The sequence below is a fragment of the Dermacentor albipictus genome, chromosome 1 (genome assembly GCF_038994185.2).
Source record: "Dermacentor albipictus isolate Rhodes 1998 colony chromosome 1, USDA_Dalb.pri_finalv2, whole genome shotgun sequence".
Classification (NCBI taxonomy): domain Eukaryota; kingdom Metazoa; phylum Arthropoda; class Arachnida; order Ixodida; family Ixodidae; genus Dermacentor; species Dermacentor albipictus.
Genome location: NC_091821.1, coordinates 6,704,983 through 6,710,982, shown reverse-complemented (window position 1 = coordinate 6,710,982; position 6,000 = coordinate 6,704,983).

Below are 6,000 nucleotides of genomic sequence, written 5' to 3'. Positions count from 1 at the left end.
GATGGCTTCCACGCAGCCTGCATTACAGCAAAACAGCACTTCTTAAATGGGAGCAGCCACTAACAATGGTCAGCCACGGGCTCACTCAAACACAGCCTGCGTAAAAGCCATCATTAAGAAAAGCCAGCCACAACTATGCTCGAATTCAAGAGCAGTTGCTTCCACCTATAAGTGCAGTCTTGGCTGGCTTTTGTTAATGACAGTCTCAATTGAGGTTGTGATAGAGAGAAGCTGTGGCTTGTTGTTAGTGATGGCTTCCATGCAGCCTGCATTACAGCAACACAGCACTTCTTGCATGGGAGCCGTCATTAGGAAGGTTCAGCCATGGGCTCACTCACACACAGCTTGCGTGAAAGCCATCATTAAGTACAGCCAGCCACAACTATGCTCGAATAAAAGAGCAGTTGCTTCCACCTATAAGTGCAGTCTTGACTGGCTTTTGTTAAGGACAGTCTCAATTAAGGTTGCGATAGAGAGAGGCTGTGGCTCGTTGTTGTTAGTGATGGCTTCCATGCAGCCTGCGTTACAGCAACACAGCACTTTTTGAATGGGAGCAGCCACTAACAATGGTCAGCCACGGGCTCACTCAAACACAGCCTGCGTAAAAGCCATCATTAGGAAAAGCCAGCCACAACTATGCTCGAATGCTAGAGCAGTTGCTTCAACCTGTAAGTGTAGTGTTGGCTGGCTTTTGTTAATGACAGTCTCAATTCAGGTTGCGATAGAGAGAGGCTGTGGCTTGTTGTTGTTAGTGATGGCTTCCATGCAGCCTGCATTACAGCAAAGCAGCTCTTCTTGAATGGGAGCAGCCACTAACAACGGTCAGCCACGGGCTCACTCAAACACAGCCTGCGTAAAAGCCATCATTAAGAAAAGCCAGCCACAACTATGCTCGAATGCAAGAGCAGTTGCTTCCACCTATAAGTGCAGTCTTGGCTGGCTTTTGTTAATGACAGTCTCAATTCAGGTTGTGATAGAGAGAGGCTGTGGCTTGTTGTTAGTGATGGCTTCCATGCAGCCTGCATTACAGCAACACAGCACTTCTTGCATGGCAGCCGTCATTAGGAAGGTTCAGCCATGGGCTCACTCACACACTGCTTGCGTGAAAGCCATCATTAACTACAGCCAGCCACAACTATGCTCGAATGCAAGAGCAGTTGCTTCCGCCTATAAGTGCAGTCTTGACTGGCTTTTGTTATTGACAGTCTCAATTAAGGTTGCGATAGAGAGAGGCTGTGGCTCGTTGTTGTTAGTGATGGCTTCCATGCAGCCTGCGTTACAGCAACCCAGCACTTCTTGAATGGGAGCAGCCACTAACAACGGTCAGCCACGGGCTCACTCAAACACAGCCTGCATAAAAGCCATCATTAGGAAAAGCCAGCCACAACTATGCTCGAATGCAAGAGCAGTTGCATCTGCCTATAAGTGCAGTCTTGGCTGGCTTTTGTTAATGACAGTCTCAATTCAGGTTGTGATAGGGAGAGGCTGTGGCTCGTTGTTGTTAGTGATGGCTTCCACGCAGCCTGCATTACAGCAAAACAGCACTTCTTGAATGGGAGCAGCCACTAACAACGGTCAGCCACGGGCTCACTCAAACACAGCCTGCGTAAAAGCCATCATTAAGAAAAGCCAGCCACAACTATGCTCGAATGCAAGAGCAGTTGCTTCCGCCTATAAGTGCAGTCTTGGCTGGCTTTTGTTAATGACAGTCTCAATTCAGGTTGTGATAGAGAGAGCCTGTGGCTTGTTGTTGCTAGTGATGGCTTCCATGCAGCCTGCATTACAGCAACACAGCACACTTTGCATACAGGATCTGTTCTGAAAGTAGTAGGACCGGCTTTTTCCTTCGCGAACGGGCGGACGAGAGGCGGTCTGTGCGCGCAGGATCGGTGAAGGGGGATATTGGGAACGCTGGGAAAAATCGGCAGTCGGGTCTCGGCCGTTGCAGGTCGCTTGTACTGTGAACCCCTGTCGAAACGCCTCGTTACGGATCGAGAATCATGGAGCCTTTACTGGAGCAGCGATACGCGATCAAGTTTTGTGTAAAGCTTGGTAAAATGGGCGAAGGGTCTCACAACATGATTAGGGAGGCCTGTGGTGATGCTGTCATGGCTAGATCAGGCGTTTTTCAGTGGCACAAGCTGTCCTGAGAAGGTAGGGAAAGAATGGAAGACGACGACCGCTCCGGACGCACTTCGACCAGCAAGACCAACGAAAATGTGTCGCGAGTGCAAAATTTACTGAACAGTGATCGTAGGATGAGTATCACAATGATTGCTGATGACTTGAGTGTTCCTCAAACCCAAGATTATGAGATCGAGACAGTGAGGAAAGTGTTCACGAATTTCATGCGGCGATCGTGTTGTCAGAGGAGCAAAAGGCAACTGGAGAGCGATCTGCCAGGATCTTTTTCACCATGTGAATAAGGACCCCGACTTTTTGGACAATGTAGTGACTGGTGATGTGACCTCGGTGTTTGATTACGCCCCGGAGAGCAAGCGGCAGAGCTCAGAATGGCACACCCCTTCTTCCCCACGCCCCAAGAAAGCATGCATGAGCAAATCCAAGCAAAAGTCCATGCTCATTTGCCTTTTTGATCGACATGCATGCAGTCATCCACAAAGAGTTAGTACCACCCCGGACCAACAGTTAATGCAGTTTTTTTTGCGTGGAAGTCCTCAAAAGACTGCGAAAAAGCATTGTTCGTGCCCGCCCAGCCATCGCCAGCAATTGGCGGCGGCACCAAGACAACGCGCCAAGACACACACAGCTTTCCACGTAGTGATCTTGCCCAGCACAAGGTGGCAACGCTGCCTCAGCGGCCCTACAGCCTATACTTGGCCCCGCCAGTCTTTTCTTCTATTCCCGAGAATAATATCGACGCTCAAAGTGAAGCATCACGAATCGATAGAGGCGGTTCAACAGGCTGTCGCAATGAAGCTAAACAGCATTCCGGTCCAGGCGTACCTCAAGGCGTACGAAAACAGGAAAACTCGTTGGCAGCAGTGTGTAGACGCGGAAGCGTGCTACTTTTAAAAATTCTAATCGTTTGTACTATTCTCATGAATAAAAAAAAACCGAGTCCTACTACTTTCAGAATGTAGCAGCTGCCACTAACAACGGTCAGCCATGGGCTCACTCACACACAGCTTGCGTGAAAGCCATCATTAAGAAAAGCCAGCCACAACTATGCTCGAATGCAGGAGCAGTTGCTTCCACCTATAAGTGCAGTCTTGGCTGGCTTTTGTTAATGACAGTCTCAATTCAGGCTGTGATAGAGAGAGGCTGTGGCTTGTTGTTGTTAGGGATGGCTTCCATGCAGCCTGCATTACAGCAACACAGCACTTCTTGAATGGGAGCAGCCACTAACAATGGTCAGCCACGGGCTCACTCAAACACAGCCTGCGTAAAAGCCATCATTAAGAAAAGCCAGCCACAACTATGCTCAAATGCAAGAGCAGTTGCATCTGCCTATAAGTGCAGTCTTGGCTGGCTTTTGTTAATGATAGTCTCAATTCAGGTTGTGATAGAGAGAGGCTGTGGATCGTTGTTGTTAGTGATGGCTTCCACGCAGCCTGCATTACAGCAAAACAGCACTTCTTAAATGGGAGCAGCCACTAACAATGGTCAGCCACGGGCTCACTCAAACACAGCCTGCGTAAAAGCCATCATTAAGAAAAGCCAGCCACAACTATGCTCGAATGCAAGAGCAGTTGCTTCCACCTATAAGTGCAGTCTTGGCTGGCTTTTGTTAATGACAGTCTCAATTCAGGTTGTGATAGAGAGAAGCTGTGGCTTGTTGTTAGTGATGGCTTCCATGCAGCCTGCATTACAGCAACACAGCACTTCTTGCATGGGAGCCGTCATTAGGAAGGTTCAGCCATGGGCTCACTCACACACAGCTTGCGTGAAAGCCATCATTAAGTACAGCCAGCCACAACTATGCTCGAATAAAAGAGCAGTTGCTTCCACCTATAAGTGCAGTCTTGACTGGCTTTTGTTAAGGACAGTCTCAATTAAGGTTGCGATAGAGAGAGGCTGTGGCTCGTTGTTGTTAGTGATGGCTTCCATGCAGCCTGCGTTACAGCAACACAGCACTTTTTGAATGGGAGCAGCCACTAACAATGGTCAGCCACGGGCTCACTCAAACACAGCCTGCGTAAAAGCCATCATTAGGAAAAGCCAGCCACAACTATGCTCGAATGCTAGAGCAGTTGCTTCAACCTGTAAGTGTAGTGTTGGCTGGCTTTTGTTAATGACAGTCTCAATTCAGGTTGCGATAGAGAGAGGCTGTGGCTTGTTGTTGTTAGTGATGGCTTCCATGCAGCCTGCATTACAGCAACACAGCAGTTCTTGAATGGGAGCAGCCACTAACAATGGTCAGCCACGGGCTCACTCAAACACAGCCTGCATAAAAGCCATCATTAAGAAAAGCCAGCCACAACTATGCTCCAATGCAAGAGCAATTGCTTCCGCCTATAAGTGCAGTCTCGGCTGGCTTTTGTTAATGACAGTCTCAATTTAGGTTTCAATGAAAGAGGCTGTGCCTAGTTGTTAGTCATGTAGCCTGCATTGCATTAACAGCTTCTTGCTTTCTTATTACAAACTTCTTGGTGTCATCCACTACAAAGCCAAAATTACACAATGCAAAGAACAAAAATTATGAAATACTAGTTAAATATATGAGCAAATAATTTGTTTTCTTTTTGAATGAGCTATACGCATGGTAACTTTTCTTCATAGCAATTGATCATTCCATTCCAAAGCAAATTGAGAGTTCCACACCATGTTGTGTTGCACTTACAAGTTGATATTGGCAATGTGACTGCATGCCACCATACGAAAACCTTTGTGGGACTCTTGTAAACAGCTGCACTGTGAAATTTGGCTTTTACAGCTGGTATATGCCCATGGTAACAAACCACCGCTTGAAATCCCTATATGGTATATTCTAATAAACACAAAGAATAGGACATAAATGTGCTGAGAAACAGCACCATTATTGGATAGTTTATAAGTGGAAGAACATGGCAATCAGGCACCATGTAGCACTTAATTTCTCTTCACCTCTCAAGCTGTCGAGGTTCTGTAGCAGTGTGTCACGAAGGATTAAGAAACTGCACTGCAAAAAGTAACATGCCGAGTTTGTAGACTGTGCTGTTCGAGTAGCCTATAAAATTCCGTCATCATGTCGCAACATATACTTTGGCCAGACTGGCCGCTGCATTAATGAGCACCTGGAGGAGCATCTGAGCAGTCTTTACTGACACAAACGACCTGGCACCTAACAGGGCATTGCAAGATGTGCACCTGGCAAGCTCGACTCAAAGGTACATCGATATGGATCCAGGGTACTCCTGCCCAATAATTGCCTGTAGCGTTTTTTGTAGATTACTTTGATCAGAATATGCTTGCGCTTCTTATGTCTGGGTTCCTGTAACTAGAACCGTGACATAATAAAGGTGCCAGTTAAAACTATGATTTATTGCTGCTGTTGTTCTGCACAACATTGCATTTTGTTTACTAGAAACTTCTGTTTGATATCACTCCCTTGATCTTTGCGATGTAATGGCAGTTTCTCCACTCATGCTTTTTATGTCTGGAATGTATTTTTATGTCTAGCACACTTCTATACCTACTTACAAAGATTAAGGAAGCTTATAAAAACTTTTAGAAATAAGTATAGAAGTGTGATGTACTGAAGATGTTGGTTGACAGTATTGCCAATTGTCCTTTCTCTTTGTGTCTTCCTGTTTGCACTAAGCATTGTTATGAATACGCATGAATTAGTTCTTCAATGCATCCTGCTGAGTAAAAGCACTGCAATTACAGAACATAGTTGACAAATGAAAGCAACCAAATATGCTCATGTTGCACTTCAGTAATGCCTTTTATTTGGCACCTTTTTTGCTGTAAAATGCAATACAATGCATTGTACATCCATTTCAATGCATTAATGAGATTAATGAGTAGAAGCACCATTTCATCAACTGCACAAGT